We start from the raw sequence: 17408 nt of genomic DNA, 5'->3' as shown, positions 1-17408 counted from the left end.
GCGAAGTGTTTCAGGATGACTTTCTGTGAAGCGCAGACGTGTTCGGGGCAGAGAATCGGCCTCTGCGGTCGCCGAAGGACCCGACTTGTGTTGGGCGGCAGTGAGCTGATGGCTGGTGATGATTTCCCAGCCTCCTTCGGTTCTGTGTAAATTGTAACCAGGCTCGGAAAGAAGCGGCTCCTCCGGCCGACTCCAGATCTGTGAAAACACGGACGGCTCAGTTTCTGCCACGTTCACAATGTGTCTTTATGCCGCTCGGGCCTGTTGCTCGGCGCTGAAAGAGACGGGCCGCGCTCGCCTCTCGCTCTTTGAGAATTAAGCTGCCGTAGCACGCCCAGCGGCCCATTGTGCGGCGAGCGGGGAGCCAGCCGCTTGGTATTCCCGGCACAGAGCGCCTCTAAACTTTGGCCTCCGCTGTGTGCATTCGGAACCCGGCCCACTGCCATCCCAATTCTCCCCCTCGCCTTTCCAACTCAATCTCGCCTCCGTGCCCTCGCCGCCCGCCCCTCCTCCCCAAAACGCCTTTTTCTACTGGCGATCACCCCAGAGGACATCTTGTTCCAGTTATTCCCAGATATGAGAACAACTTCCTGAAGCCTCCGAACCAGGGCCGTATCTAAGACCTGAGGGCGCTCTTTCGGGAGGGATCCCATTAGTATTTATTTTTTAAACTTTAATGGTAAATTGTGATGTTCAGAATGTTAGTGTTTGATAGTAATTCGTGCTCAGAAGAAACAGAATACTTCACAACTATCATTAAACATCTGTGGACGAGAGTGAGAAAAATAGTTTGTATTTTTGTACGTTTAAAAGTATGGACAGATTATTAGATGCAGGGCGTTTTATCATTATTAGGGACTGTTCGTTATTTATGAGAGGGGAGAGGTTGGTGTAAAAAGGGGGAGGCATGTCGAATCATTTTTTAAGCACTAGGGACTCTTTTATTTTTGCTTTGGTGAGGGGATACAAATTAAAATGGGTTTGTATGTATTTTAGCATCCATCTGTTTTTTTAAAGAAAACATCCCTTCCAATCCCATGGGCCTGATTTTTTTGTGATATTTTAAAGGAAACAATGTGCCTACTATTTGGTGATTTTTTTTATGTTTCTTTAAACATTTTTTATTATTCAAAGAAATTGTTTTTTCTTAAAAAACCTTTAGGCAATTTGAAAAAAAATTGGATTTTTTTCTTTAACATTTTGGGTGATTTCTTTAAAAAAAAATGTAATGTTTTTCTTTTGTGATATTTTTTTATTTAATTTTTTTTCTTTTCAGTTATTTCATGATTGCTTTTTTTTTTTTTAAAGTTTTGGTGTTTTGGAATTTTTAAATTTCAAACGGTCTGATTCACTCAGAGAGGCTCATAAAAAATATTTGTCAATATTTTGGGTAGGGTAAAAAACAAACAAACAGCCACCTACCATTATAAGTCAAGAACAGTCCCTTGGGACATCGAGGACTCATGACGCTGGTGGTCCCAACCACTGAACATGTGACCCAGAGCGGCTGCTGCTCTCCTTCGTGTCACACGGAGGAAGAAAAGCCGTTTGTATTTTTTGGTTCACTCCTCATCAAAGCGTGCAGAGAGGCGTCTCACCTGTTTCCTCTGAGCGCGTCCTTTGAAACGAGCACTGCAGCTGGTTTGTGTCTCGCTCTCAGGCTGATTAGAGGCTGCTGCTGCAGCAGGGAGGCTCAGAGAGTCGCCTCTGACGCTGATTTATTCCTCACAGTGACGTCTCGTCCCAGTGTTGCTGTCTCGGTCTCTGTGTTTGTGTCTCCGCTGTGACAATGGAGGACGCTGCGTGTGCAGCTCTGTCTTCTGATCAGAGACAAACATGTCTAAAGGGTCCGCTTTCTCACTCTGATTTTCATTCGCCTTCTTTAAAATTAGATTTAACATCCTGTCAAACACAAAGTCGGAGCCGGACGGCCTGTAACAGTCACTCAGAGGTCAGATTTCATGAATATAACAATCATGATGATAAACTTTGGAAGGTGCTGATTCCTGAAATTAAACACACATCAGTCCAGCCTCATGCACGGCCCAGTATACGCAGGCAGAAAAGCCAAAAAACATTTTAGCAAAAGTCACGTGTTTGTAAAGCACTGAGCATCTGCCTGGATGCATGAAACTGGATTAAACTGCACGAGCTCCGTGAGAGTTTCGAAACACGTTTCGCTTCATGAAATTCATGAAAAATGTTCGCTTTTTTTGGATTCTCCGATTACCATAAACGCAGTAAAAACAGTGATGTCTCAATAAAAAAAACAGCTGTTTTTTGTGGCACTCCTAATAAAAATAAAATAAGTTTTTTTCGTCACACTATCCCCAAAGCAAATGCAGCAATATTTCAGAAAAAAATTAAAGTAAAATAATAATTAATAATGATAAATAATAATAATAAAAGTAATTCAAATTATCCTCTCCTCTTTTTTAAACCTAATTTTTAGGGGAATATTTCTGGCACTTTGTGGAACATTTCTTGCTTTCTTGCAAGTTTTTCTTGCAAGTTTTTTTCTAAAATGAAACCAATTTGCTCCGTTCTTTAAGTGTCAGACAGTTTATGAAAGGTGTTTGAATGCAGCAAAGACAAGTGATGTCGATCCAGATTCAACATGATTTTATTTTATTTTATTTTTTTACAGACCGCCTGTGGACATTTTACATTGTTTTTGGCTGAATTGTTCCTTTAATATCTGATGAGCGATGAGCTGGACCACATTATTTTCTTCCATCATTTTGCGGATAAATAACTCTCAACAAAAACAAAGAAAATTAAAGAAAATGAAAAAAGCTCAGCGACATGAAGTTGTTTTCCCACTGCAGAGCAGATCATCCTGTGACCTTTAAATGACCTTCAGAGCTTTTGGTACCGAGTGGCTCCATGTGTTTCCACTGCGCGTTACTCAGCAGGATGTTTCCCTTATATAGTATCAAAAAGGCCGAAATGGAGCCGAATATTGGCTGGAGTCCATAAATATGACTGCATTGTCATATTTACGGTCTGTTTGTTCGGCCGGAGGCAGTAAGTGGTTTCGGGACGGACACAATTGTAAATCACAAGAAAATGGAGCCACACATGATGGGATACATCTGAATGTTTTTTTAGTTTTCTGTCACACGATCCGACCTGCGAGAACTCGACCAGCAGGAGAAACGTTTCTGCAAACATGGAGCCATGAGGTCGGTACAATGTCTTCACGTCTCGACAGCGCCGTGTTTAACGCGTGGTTAGGCACAAAAAACACCTGGTTGCGGTCAGGAAAAGATCATGTTTTAGTTTTTAAAAAAACGATCTTTGAGGCAGGGAATACAGCGATGTCTTGTTAAAAAAAAAAAATTTAAATTTGAATTTTAAAACATTTTTTGTGGCACTATTCTGACAGGAAATGCAGTGATGCGCCTCTGTAAAATAAATAAATAGATAAAGTAAAATAGAAAAATAATTTTAAAAAAGAACCAATTTTTTTGTCACACTATCCCGACAGTAAATGCAGCAATGTTTCGGTATGAAAGAAAAAAAAAAGTAATGTTTTTTCTCACACTGTCCCGACAGTAAATGCAGCAGTGTCCCGGTATGAAAAAATAAACCAAAACAAAAAAAACAAAAACAAATCATTCTGTGGCGCTACCCTGACAGCAAACCAGGAAACACGGCAACGTCTCTGATAAAACAGCTGAAAAATAACAGAAAAACAGTTTTGTGGCACTGTCCTGGCAGGAAATGCAGCAGTGTCTCAGTAAAATAAATAAATTCTTTCACAGCAAAAAACACAGCAATGTTTCAGTAAAAAACAAAAAAAATGTAATAGAATTTTTTTCTTTTGAAAGCATTTTTATGGCACTATCCTGATATGAAGCTTAGCAATCTGTGTTAAAAAAAGAGAATAAAATAAATAAATGAAAAAGGTTTTCACGGCACTATCTCGACAGAAAACATAGTGATGTTCTGCTAAATACAAAAAAAGAGAGTTTTTGCCTCCTTCCTGCAAGGAAATGCAGCCACGTCTCAGTAAAAAAGAAAGAAAAAGCATTTTCCGCGACACTATCCCAACAGTAAACGCAGTGACGTCTCAGTAAAAAAGAAAGAAAAAGATTTTCACGTCACTGTCTCGACAGGAAACAGCGACGTCTAGGTTTTGTAGCACTACCTGGGTAAGAAAAGCAACAATGTCTTTTTCACGGCACTATCCGGCCGACAAAAACAGCCGGGGGTCCGTGATTGTTTGAGCAATCATGTTAATTCCCAAAACGCTGAAAAACAAAAGATACGTGATCGTTAACTGACGAGTTTTAACTTTCCTGGATGAGATAACTCATTATTTTTGTTATCATCATTTAAATAGAACAGAGTTCCCTGAAGTTCCCACGTCTGCGGTTCTCACCCACCCCCCCACCCACCCCCCCGACGCTCAGACTCGCTGCAGCGATGATGACGAGACGCCGCTAAATGTGCTGAGTCATGTTTGGGAATGAATCCTCCTCCTTGTCCCGCTCCGGCGCTCCTGCACCCAGGGGACGCCGTGATGGACGGCCTGCGAGTGATGGACGGAGCCCGGGGCCCAGACACTGCCTCAGTGTGTTCAGGCCCCACGGGGGGCCATCGGGGGGCCCCAGAGCCCCGCAACAAATCTCCCAATTGTACAAGGCAGAAACACGCCACATGATCCTTATCAGGCCGCCTTTAGAGTAAATATACACCCCGAACATGCATTACCATAAATTATCTGCTGATTGCAGCTTCATGTGTGTGCGTGTGTGTGTGTGCGTGTGTGTGTGTGCGTGTGCGTGTGTGTGTGTGCGTGTGTGTGTGCATCATCCGTGCCAATGTTTGTTCAAGTTGCCTCCAATGAGATCTGTATGAACACAAGCTGCGAGTGATGTCATTCATTGAGCAGCCGTGAATTGGAACAGAGAGCAGTAAGCTCCCTTAATAGCTGCCTTCTTGAATCGTTGCCATCTCTCCTGGAGGATGTGTGTGTGTGTGTGTGTGTGTGTGTGTGTGTGTGTGTGTGTGTGTGTGTGTGTGTGTGTGTGTGTGTGTGTGTGTGTGTGCATATGTGTGTGCGTATGTATGTGTGTGTGTGCGTGTGCATATATGCGTGAGTGTGTGTGCGTGTGCATGTGTGTGTGGCTCTCTTTATTTCCATACATGTCAGCACGTGCTATTACCAGGTCCGTCAGCGATCAGAAACAGCCCCAAAACAAGCGAGGTTAAATGAGTCGGCTGCCTGTTGGCTCGCAGAGATTTTGGCGATGATTCGTTATGCAAATACATCGACGGAGAGACGCTCGTTGTTGTGCTTTGTTGCTGTGTGGGAGCAAGACAAACACACACAAACACACATCATGGTGCATATTTAGCTGTGAAACAGACTGGTGTCTCTAATTTATTGCGCTCATCGTAAAGACAGGAAGCTGTTGCGTCTTCATCTGTGCAGACGCTAGTATTTCAACAAGTGATCACTGCATTAACAGCATTGTTTGTGACCCTAAATGTTGATTTGTTGGGCGACCCTTCACTACATGTTTGTGCCACCAAACATAGCTGGTTCGTAGCAAGTTTTCGCTGCATTTCCAGCTACATATTTGCCCCAAAACCTGGGTGAATTTATTTTTTTCAAGGCATCACTGTATTTACAGCAGATTTTGTGTCCCAACCATGGGTCTTTTTTAATGAGCCACTGCGCCACCGAACGCAGGTGTTCTCAGTGACCCGACGCTGTGTTTCAGAGCGGTTTTGTTTTGTTTTTTAAGTGAGCTGTCACTGAATTTACAGCTGCATTTTTGCCTCTAAACCTGTGTGTTTTCTTTAGCAAGTCCGTGCCACGTTTGTGCCACCAAACGTGTTTCTTTTTGTATGTAGTCATTTCTGCATTTCCAGTGGGATTTTTGCTGCTAAATGTCCATGTTTTTATGTTTGTTTGTTTTTTTGGGGGGGGGGGGCATTCATGCCTTCATTTGGCGTTTTTTCAGTGACTCAACTTGAAACATCTGCCTGTGTAAATATATCTTACGTTAACAACAGATAACAAGAAATGCCACCAAAATTTGCAAAAACTGAGTTACAGGAAAATTACCTGAAAATAAGAAAGAAAAATATAACATCCAACAAAGTGCTGAAAATGAAGTCGAATAAATATGAATAGATTTTCGTCATGGACTATTTTTTTCCTCCTGGACCGACTCTCAGGCCAACAAACACACGGAGCTGCTGCATCAGCAGGATCACAGTAAATTTACAGTACCTGCGGAACAGGAAGTCACCTGTTAACGCCTATTGTTTTATGATCAGAGTACTCTAACATATGAACGCTGTTGACTTTAGCGTCCGCGAGGCGAGCAGCCAGCAGCGCTCTGAACATCAGGACTCCTGTGATTCCTGGAAAAACAACAGCGCTCATAAATCTTTCAGCTGTGGTCCTTCCAGTCGGCAGCTCCGAGGCCGGCGGATAATCTTCTGAGTGTGCGGTTATAAGGAAAATAATTCAACACCAAATCCACGCTAAGACGATAATGGCGTTTTGTTCCCCTGCACAAACTCATCTAAGCCTCTTAATTAAACGAGTTGTACAATCTTTTGGCGAGCGCCTTCTTAACTGATGAAGTCACTCATACCGGGAGATTAGCCGGCTGGGAGGCCGCGGCGGGCGGCGAGCTGCTGACCCGCGATGTGAGGAAGGTGAGCCGGTGCCTTCAACATGCTGCAGGAAAACAAACAGAGGCTCTCCTCCAGAGTTATTGAGTTTATTTCAGCAAACTGAGGATTAAAAATGCACGAACCCGAGCGCGTGCAGGAGACAGTCGAGTTCAGGTTGACGTGGAGGACTGACGGGCGGCGAGCTGCAGTCTGACACGGTGGAAAGTTCACCTTCAGCTCTCCGTGCTCTGGGTTCAACATCTGGGGTCACTGAGTGCGTTTACACCGACGTTAGAGTCCCTGCAGGGATCCTGCTTCTGCCTCAGTGTCCCCGGAAAAACACACGCTTCTGCAGCTCAGCGTTTAAGTGCACAAACTCAGGCGTCCTGCAGTGCAGAGGACAGGACGGGTGTCCAGGTCAGGAGTCAGTCTGACCTGACGTCTCAGAAGTTACTCCCGTTAGTAATTCATCGAAAATAGATTACACAAAGATGCTGAACCAAGTCATGACGACTCACACCCTGAAAGGTCCTAAAATCATAGAAACATCTGAGAAACGTCCTAAAATCCTAGAAATGACCAAAACACACTAAACCAAATGATGATTGATGAATGATTTACTTTACTTTACGCTTTACGTGAAATAAAAGTGAAAGTCTGACAGTGGTGATGTAGAGGATATATTTTGTTTCAGGTTTCGGACGGTTTTAAAGCGTCCCGTCACTGCATTTCCAGCAGCGTTTGTCCTAAAATCCTAGAAACTTCTTAAAGTCCTAAAAATGCCCTAAAGTCCTACAATGACCTAAAATCTGAGAAATGTCTAAAAGTGTCCCCCAGGCAAAGTGAATTGAGTTTTCTTGCTGTAAATCTTTTATTCGAGAATGTCACATCAAAAACATTTACATTTTTTGTGCTCTTTAGTTAAATTACCACCTGGATGTTCACTCTGAGGTATTTAAAGAGATTTATTGGACCTGGTTATTAATGAATCCAGGTGTTTTATCGACCCCGGCGCCCACAAATCTGCGGTCCGACCCCTGATCAGGATCCCGTCGCCCTCACTGTCAGGTGCTGGAGCCAGACTCGCTCCGTCCTGCGAGCCGCTGACCTCAACAACAGCTCAGTGTGCGTCGGCCCCCACCTCCCCTTCCTGCACCGCCAATTCATCAGGCCGGGCGTGACACGAGAGCCCGGCCCCCCGAACGTCGAGGCAATCAGAGACTCAATCAGAGCGGCGCAGCACAGTGGGAACCACACTCCCAACACATGTGCACAGGAGAGCCCCGAGGGCCCCAAATCTGCAGAACTAATGAGAGAGAATATATGTGCCCCACAAGTGCGGACCCCAGAGAGCCTTGGCCGCCGCGCAGGGACCCAGCACCCTTAGAGACACGCAGGAAGGGAAAAAAAGGAAATCAGCCAAGATTTAACCCTTTATTCAGAGACAAGACCAAACCTGCCGGACACAGCATCCCAGTCCTGCAGGAGGAAATATCCGCCGAGGGGACGCGGTTCGAACTGCAAACTGAGGGTGCCTGTGTCAAACTAGACCTCCTAAAGAAGTGCAGAGGCCAAAAAGGCTCTGCTGGGTGACCTACACCTTCTTTTAACCAGGTAACTCCAAGAGACGACGGTCGCAATTTTTATTTTGTTTTGTTGTTTTGTTGTGCTTTCAAGTCTGCAGCTTTAATGGACATTAAGCGGTCGGACCTGCAGCCACCACCGCCGTGAGACAGCAGCATTTTGATCAATAATCTGAGTATTCTCGATTCACTGCCCAACATCCAAGAAACGTCCTAATATCCTAAAAATATGCTAAAATCCTTAAAAACTCCAAAAATTGGAGAAATGTCTCAAAATCCTAGAAATTTACAAAAATCTGAGAAACTGTTGTAAAATGTGAGTAAATGATGTAAAATCCTAGAAACACTGTAACATCAAAGAAATGTCCTAATATCCTAAAAACTTCCAAAAATCAAAAAAAAAATTCTAAAATTCCCAAAATTGTCCTCCATCCTAAAATCCTAAAAACATCCTAAAATGCTAGAAATCTGAGAAATGTCCTAAACTCCTAGAAACCTCCTAAAACTGTCCGGACGCAACTTTTCCAACCCTGAAGGAGGAAATGTCTGCGGAGGGCACGCGGTTCGAGCTGCGCACTGAGGGTGCCTGCCTGAAAGCGGAGTTCTTAAATAACAGTTTTGTGAGCCCGCAGAGACACGTGGCCTGATTTAGATAATGGATGTGCCTCTGCTGTAAATCGCCGTCAATTATTCAAAGGAAACATTCGAGTGAGAACAATGCCTAATTGGGAGTTACCAAGAAAAGCAAACTGTCCCCCATTGTGCCTTTTTGCAACTTGTCTGTCCTACTTTTCTCGGGCGCAACAATGAAAAAAAAGAAGCATCTCTTCAGTCAGCTGAGAGTTTGTGTGCAGGTTTGTCGGAGGTGGCGGTCACGCTTAAATAAGTGTGTTTTCTCGGCGGTCAGCGGGCCGAGTCTCGATGCTCTAATGCTTTTGGTATGCCTCTCCCTGACCTAGAAACGGGGATCAGCGCCGCGCCTAATCAGCCCTCAAAAACGGCAGCCTGCTCACTGTACGCTCCTGAATGAGGCGCTCATTATTGGAGGTGCTGATCATCGGAGGGGGCGACACTCAAAACGGCTCCTTCCCCGACCATTAGAGGCTCTCATGAATAGTCATCGCGTCATTCTCACGAAGCCTCGACGGTATGAATATTCTAATGAGGCCGCGCCGGCTTCTTCTGCTGCTGCTGCTGCTGCTGCTCATGAATATTCATGGCGGGAGGACGCGGCGGCGTACCGTGCGGGTCAGTTGGACGCAGTGATCCAGCAGCAGCTCCGGCTTAAACCAACCATCTGGAGCGTTTAGGGAGCACAATGTGCCACGCCCCCCCGTTAGCTCCCCAAAAACACAGAGAGTTCAAGGTGAATTACATCATCTTTGCATTCCTGAAAGGACCCCATCAGCTGTGGTCCTCTCGCTTTTTACTTCAACAGGTTTGGTTTGGGGCCCCGTGTGGCCCCTCAGTCTGCATGGTGTCTAACGGTGATGGACAAAGTATTCAGATCCTTTTTTTAAGTAAAAGTATTAATACCACCCTTTAAAAATACCCCCTTAAAAAGTTACTATTTTTAAAATTAATTCAAAATTGATTTGAAATATTACATTTTTCTTAACTGAAAAATTTTGAAGTAGAAGTTCCAAAAAACAATGTATTTGCTGAGGTTTTAAAGGGTTAAAATCAAACTTCATGCATCGTATCTGTGGTGGTTTTCCAGGTAAGATCTTAAAAAGGTAAAAAGTTGCTGACTCGTGTTGGTGCTAAGTGGTGTCAGCAGTTTGTTTGGGTCGATGTGCGGCGCTCCACGTGGCGTCTTGACTAATTAGGGCGGAGCTGTTGTTGATTCGGAGGCGGCGGCTTCTTTCAGATGTGGAGAGATGTTCAGACTGTGACTCACCTCCACCCTGATCGCCCTCAAGTGTCTAACAGTGTTTTGGTGGCGAGACGCTTGCAGCGGTGCAGCGGTGCAGTGGTGCAGCGGCAGCGGCCCAAACACGGTGAGACTCTGCGGGCGAGGAGGCATACCTGAAGCGTGAGTCAGGAGGCGTCTGAACAACAACAACAGAGCAGCAGCCGGGCTGTGATCCGCCACCGCCGCCGCTCCTGGAGGGAGGCCAGGCGACTTTAGAGGTCTGAAGTAACACCTGAATCCTTTTAAGGACGAATGAAACTTGCCGAAAAATCTGCATCTCTGTGAAGCATGTTGAAGCTCCCTGAGACTGAAACGTGCTGCATGAATAAAGTTTTGCAGTTTTAATACAGTGTGATATGTATGGAAGCTCAATTCTGCCAAAACAAGTACACAAATGGCAAATACAAATCGTACGGTAAGAGACAGTTCTAGTCCATCAAAATTCTGATTTCTTTTAGTCAGAATTTTGAAATCAGTCAAATGTGTGAAAAAATTAAAAATATATGATTTACGTTTTTAAAAATGTACAATAAATTTAGTCAGAATAATTAAAAATATTGGAGATATGAGGTCGAAAATCAGATCTACTTTAAGTAATTCCTCATCAGAATTATGAAATGTCAAAATTATGATTAACTTTATCAAATATAAATACCAAATGCAAAAAAATGTAAAAAAAAAAAAAAAATCCAATAATTTAATTTTAAAAAGCACCCCCCCTCAAAAAAAAAAATAAGAAAAAACTATTTGTAAAATAATTAATTATTAATAAAAATGACTTAAGACCCGATAACCCCTCACATAAATAAAAAAATTATTAAAGTATATTTTTAAAGTTATATGCGTTTTTATAGAAAACATGAGTTTGCATTTATTTATAATGCAAACTTTAAAGCTCAACATCTCTAAACGGTTCGGTCGCAGATAATTGATCATTCTGAGTGGCGATGAGTTAATTTAAGCTGCAGGACGTCACTCTGTAAAAGCTCTAAACGTGTGTTTTTGGATTCGGTTGTGATTCCTCGAGAGGCCGGCCGGTATCTGAGGTGAGCCGCTGAACGTGTCAGCTCGAACCCTCCCTTTAATTTTGCAGCGTGTCGAGGAAACCACGGCTGATAAGCTGCGGCCGAGGCTTCGGGCTGCTGATGCTTCGGCTCTCAGAAAACCTGGAGATGTAACACGCATATTTTGATAAGTGCAGTGGAACATTCCAGTCATTCTCCACCATAAACTCGCCGCGCCGACGCCCCTCAGACCGACATCTCCTCTTCTCCTCGTCCACATGAAGGACCTCGTTGGAGAGACTTTCCATTCGTCTGAAATGTTGAAAAAAGGCTCTCAGATGTGTTTATGTTTCTGTTGTAGTGAAAAATGCACCGACGTTACGGGCGAACAGCAGTGGAAAAATCACAAATACTAAATTTAGCAACACCACAGAAAAGAGATACATCATCACAAAGCATCATGAGCAATCAGTGATGTTGTTATTAAGTTTCAGTTTCCACCCATGTCAGTGAAAACATGGACGCTTCACACACAAGAGCTCTAAAATCAGCACAGTTTACAGATTAGAGCCACCATAAAACGCCATCACTTCTTTTTTTCCTTTGTGTCATGATTAAATCTTGAAGGCAAAAAAAGTTAAGGCAAAAACAAACAAACTTGTTTTGTGAGCTCACAATGACATTGACCTTTGAACTTTAAGCCGCCAAATTAAAAGTCAAGTCCCAGTGGATGTTTGGGTCAAATTTAAAAAAAAAAAAAAGTCCATAAAGGTGTTCTTGAGATATCACGCTTACAAGAATGAGGTGGGTGCAAGGGCACAATGACCTTTGACCAACAAAATCCATCTGTTCATCATTGAGTCCGAGTGGACGTTTGCGCCAAATTTGAAGTTTCCACAGTGTGTTTGTAAAATATTGTGTTTATGAGAATAAAAAGAGTGCAGTGTTACATTGATTTTTACCTTTTAGCACAAAATTCTAATCAGTTCATTCTTGAGTCCAAGTGAACGTTTGGGCCAAATTAAAAAAAAAAACAAACAAAAACCTTATGGTGTTTTTAAGTTATCATGTGCACAAGAATGAGACAGACAAGGTCACGGTGACTGTGACTTTTGACTTTTGACCACCAATATCAAACCATTTTGTCGTTGTGTCTAAGTGGACATTTGTGCTAAATTTGATAAAATTCCCTCAAGGAATTTATGTGTGTTTCAGGAATAAGACACATGCAAGGTCGTTTTGCCCTTGACCTAAAACCACCCAAATCTAACCAGTTCATTGTTAATTCCATGTGGACATTTGTGCCAAATTAAAAGAAACTCCCCAAAGGCCCTCTAGATAAAAGATATTGTGTTCACAACAGTTAGATAAATGCAACGGTGACCTTGACTTCATGCTTGAGTCCAAGTGAATGAAAATTTTTGAAATGAAAATGAAATTCCTCCCAGCCATTTTTAAAATAATATTAAAAAACTACTAATTTCTTATAATTTGCAAAAAACAAGGACAAGGACAGGAAAATTATAAATAAATAATTAAATAAAAACCCAACAAGGAGATAATAAAAAAAACATAAAAATTATAATAATTCTGTAACATCATTTTAAATATACAACGTTGATAATTTGAAATAAAATTCTCTGGAAATGTTCCCAACCTTTTAAATATATTTTTCAAAATCTACTAATATCTTGTAATTTGAGGGACATTTCAACAGGTAAATAGTAAAAAGAAAAAAGAAAATAATTCTGTAACATAATTGATGATAATTAGAAGTACAATTCTCTTTTTCAAAATTGTTTTCAAAATCTACTAATTTCTTGTATTTTGTGGGGCATTTCTTGCTCAGTTGGTCAGTGCCTTTTTTCCATGTTTTTGAAGAAGAAAAGAATTCAATACAATTTGCTTCAAAGGGTTCAAAGGTTAAAAAACACGTAAAAGGCGCCTGAATGTAGAACAAGAAAAGTGATGTCGATCATGACTTCGAAGGGTTAACGTACATGTTATTAGACTAAAAGACAGAAGAAACAAAAATCCTAAAACTACAGTCAAATCTAACAAACCCAAGGTTGTGAAAACTGGATCCAAACTTTTTACCTCTCCAAAAAACAAAACGATGAAGTTCAGGTCAAAGGTCAAAATCCCTGTCAATAGATCCAATAAATACTGACGTGTCACCAAATAATTAGGCATCACATCCACGAGGAAAAGGTCAGAAGGATTTGCTGCTGCCAGGATGTGTGATTGCAGGAACACACCCATGTTCCTGCGCGCTGCTGAACACGCCCTCGCTCCCTGTTTCACGCTTCATACCGTGATGCGTTATCTCCATTATCTCTGCTTCCCTTTGGCACATTCCTCCAACCGCTACTGTAACTATGAATGTAAACACTTTGTCCTGGAAACCGCACACCAGAGCTGGATTCCTCCAAAACATGGACATTTTTCAACACCTGAGGGGAAATTAGTGTGAGTTATGGAGCCTCATGGGGGATAATAACTGACTTTAAGCCCCAAATTGAAGGACTAACGGCACCTTTAGAGGACGGAAACCTGTGAATTTAAAGAAAACTGAAGGCTGAACCTCGAGGAATGTTTCCGGAAAAAGGTCACGCAGCGTTTGTGAAATGAAATCTCCACACATCTTGAATCCTACTCCGACACATGAAAATGACTTTTCGATATCATCTACCTGTGCGAGGCCTTGAAATTCCGCAGATTCCTCTGAGAGCGCATCGACCTTCCCCTGATTATCCTCTGATGGAAAGTCCCATCGATATTCCCAGTATTCTATGTTGAGCCGACAGTAACGTGGCTGCGTCAGTGTTTCCCAGCCGGAGGTTTTCCACAACATGCTGAGGCACCTGAAACTGTTCTGCCGACCTAAAAAACAGCTTAGATAATCACCAGGTCACTGAATTTCACATTAAAAGTCTGTGCAAACTATCTGCACAAAAACAAACTTGGGTTTTGTGTAAATCACAAGGCTTAAAGACTTTACTTTATGGACACCAAAGGTGTAACTTTGTGCAAACTGAAGACGAAACTGTGCAAACCAAACGTGTAACTTTGTGCACATCAAAAATGAAACCACAAGACGTAATTTTGCACAAACCGAAGCCGTTACTTAATGCATGACCTTTGTGCAAACCTAAGATGTGACTGTGTGCAAACTGGAGATGTAAATTGCACAACCAAAACGTAATTTTGCAAAAAACCAAGGGCATAACTTTGGGTAAACAAAAGCACAAGTGTGTTTCAACTAAAATATGTGACTTTGTGCACACTAGAGATGTTTGTGCAAACCACGATGCATAATTTTGTACATACTGAAACCATAATTATGTTCAAAACAAGGGCATAACTGTGTGCATACCACAGATGTAGATTTGTGCAAAACACAAGACATAACTATGTGCAAATAAAAAGCTTAACTTTGTGCAAACCAAAAATGTAACTTTGCCAAAAAGCAAGGGCTTCATGTGAACAAAAACACAAGTTTGTATATACCAAAATACGCAACATAATGCACAGCCGAGACGTTATTTTGCTCAAACTGAAGACGTAACTTTGTGCATACCAAAGATGTAAATTTGTGCAAACCACAAAACATAACTTTGTGCAAAGTGAAGCCGTAATTTAGTTCAAACCAAGAGCATAAAGTTGTGCAACCACAATCCGTAACTTTGCACAAACACACCATGAAAGGTAACTTTATGCAAAGCAGACAAGACTTTGTGCAAACCAAAGATGTGAATGTGCTCAAACTGAAGATGTAGACTGTGTAACCAAAACGCTTAACTTTGTGCAAACTGAAAAATCAAGGATGTAACTTTATGAGTTTGTTTAAACCAAAATATGTAACCTTACGCACAGCGAAGGCATCATTTTTATCCAAAAACGTATCTTTGTGTATCCAAACGATCAAAAGACATAACTTTTTGGAAACAATAGATTCACTTTTTACAAAGCAAACGGCGTAACTTTAAACCAAAAACCGAATAACGTTTAGTTTGTTTATTCACTTTTTGTTCACTTTTCAACTTGTGCGAGAAATGTAAATAAATAATAATAGTAAGTCATTACTTTTTAAGTGGTGACAAATGTAGGCATGTTTTGCTGATTGCAGGTGCAAAGTTAAGGCTGCTTTTTTTACATTAATACTTTTTCTGTTTTCTTTAGAATTCTTAAAGTGATATTTGTCTCATCAGAGTGCATTTTTGTTGAGGAAATAAGTTCCAACTTGTCAGCTCATCTGATGTATACAAGTGTAAAGAATGCTAATTATTTCTACTCTTTTTCATTTTCGATCTGTCTGCAGATAGCATGCGATCAGGCGTGATTTGAGGCTGTGAAATGACAGCGCGGAGAGTCGGGAGCTGCAGTTTCCCTCCGGGTGACGGGTACTGTGCGCCGTCACATACTGTGTGATTGATGACTCATAACCTCTCCCAGTCAAAAACAAATTACATCTGCTCCTCATTCCCCATAAATCAGCCCAAAAACACATTCATGTGTCTGTCAGGGCTCACCACGCTGTCAAAACACGTAACTGTTTTGGCCTGCCGAACTCCACGGCAGCGCGTTCACCGCAGGTAAGTGTGTGTGTCACGCAGCTCGGCCCCGGGGCCCGTTCATTAACATTCCTGTGTTTTGTGGTGGACCTGCTAATGCCGAACAACGTGATAAAACAGCTCTCGTGTGTCACCTGACGTCGCCACAAAGCCCGCTCTATAGTTGACGAAATCTCAACGTGGTCGCTCTGCACGCTTGGACAGAACACGCTCATCCCGCCGCCCTCACCTGCTGGATTTACGCTGAACAATGGCTGGATTTTGTGGCTGCTTTTTTGTTTTTATGAAGAGGCATTTTTAAAACATGTTGTTACAAAAAAACACCACAGCTGGATGAGTCAAGATCACAGCAATACTTTAGAGACGATCAGTGGTGAGACTCAAAAAAACAAGACAAAACACAGTCTACACTCACTGCAGATTATAATATTGTGCCAAAAAAGAGCAATGTCATTTCACAACGATAAAATAAAGAAATTAATATATACTGAAAAAATACATCCTATAAAAAATCTCTGAGTCACTTTGAGTCAAGGATGCACTGATTAGATTTTTGGTGGTCATAGACCAAAGGTCAAGGTCACTGTCATTTGTGCGTCTCATTCTCGTAAACAGATATCTAAAGGACACCTTGAGAGAATTTCCTCAACTTGGCACAAACGTCCTCCTGGACTAAAGGATGAACTGATTAGATTTTGTTGGTCAAAGGTCACTGTGACCTCACTAAACATGCTTTTGGCCAAAACTCAAGAATCTATAAAGTAATTATGACGAAATTTTGAACGAATGTCTAACAGGATAAAATGATGAAGTGATGACATTTTATGTACAAAAAGTCAAAGGTCAACTTCCCCGTGACATCATAATGTTCTGCAAAAAAAAAACCAAAACATTTTATTTGACGCCATATCTCAGAAACTGAAATCTCTAGATGAAGACTCAGGAGTATCACCGGCCTTTCTCTTTTTCCTCATTCTTTCACTTTTCTCTACCGTCCTTTTTTGAGTTTTTAGTGGTTTTTAAGTCCCTCGTTCCTGAGTGTCAGCGGACAGACAGGACTCATCAGCTGTCAGATTAAAAGCCGACTGCTTTTCTCATCGTTTCACAGAACTTAACTTGACTTCTCCTGACATTAACATGAGCTCCAGAGTCCAGGAGCAGTCATACCTGATGGATGTCAGCGCTCTGATTCGTGAACATGTTTACCAGACAAAAACAAAATCGACACGCAGTCGGGACTTTCTTTAAATGCTAATTGGTAAAGCTTCACCGGTCGCTTCTCAGTCATGGAGGGTGTGACCCCGGAGGTCAAACACTTGACCCCGAAGTCCTGCTGAGATTTGCTGAGGTTTAATTAGGCCTGTTAAGAGCCTTTGTGTGCCTGAGTGGGCACATATAGAGCTCTGTGGAGAGGTCTGCTCCTCCTCCCAGCCCCCCGAAAAACAACACGGAGGAATCACGTCCAACGATGCCACAACGGCGTACTTTTGTTTCTACAGAGCTGAATTTTATCTACCTCATACAGAAAATAACTATCACGAGACTAATATGCTGCAGAAATAGCTGCATTGGTTAAACCATGATCAACTAATATTTTACAATAAATAATTTTATAAAGTTTGATCAAAAAACTACCAAAATCAAGTTTAGTCAACTATCAGTTTCCCAGTTTTAAGAAATTTTGAATTTT

The 17408-nt window shown here is 41.9% G+C and overlaps 1 long non-coding RNA gene across 1 annotated transcript in view; it reads left to right on the top strand.

The window, feature by feature from the left end:
• The window catches only part of LOC148185452 (uncharacterized), a 158927-nt gene extending 141547 nt beyond the window's left edge, over positions 1-17380 (top strand). Inside the window, exon 10 of the long non-coding RNA XR_015775915.1 lies at positions 15466-17380. This is a non-coding gene — a long non-coding RNA (uncharacterized LOC148185452). The remainder of the gene's footprint in view (positions 1-15465) is intronic.
• The last annotated feature ends 28 nt before the right edge of the window (positions 17381-17408 follow it).

Source organism: Plectropomus leopardus, chromosome 24, assembly GCF_026936395.1.
Source record: "Plectropomus leopardus strain MGB_pleo_1.0 chromosome 24, ASM2693639v1, whole genome shotgun sequence".
NCBI lineage: Eukaryota > Metazoa > Chordata > Actinopteri > Perciformes > Serranidae > Plectropomus > Plectropomus leopardus.
The sequence above is the reverse complement of the archived record's forward strand: the minus strand, read 5'-3'. Positions and strand labels throughout refer to the sequence as shown.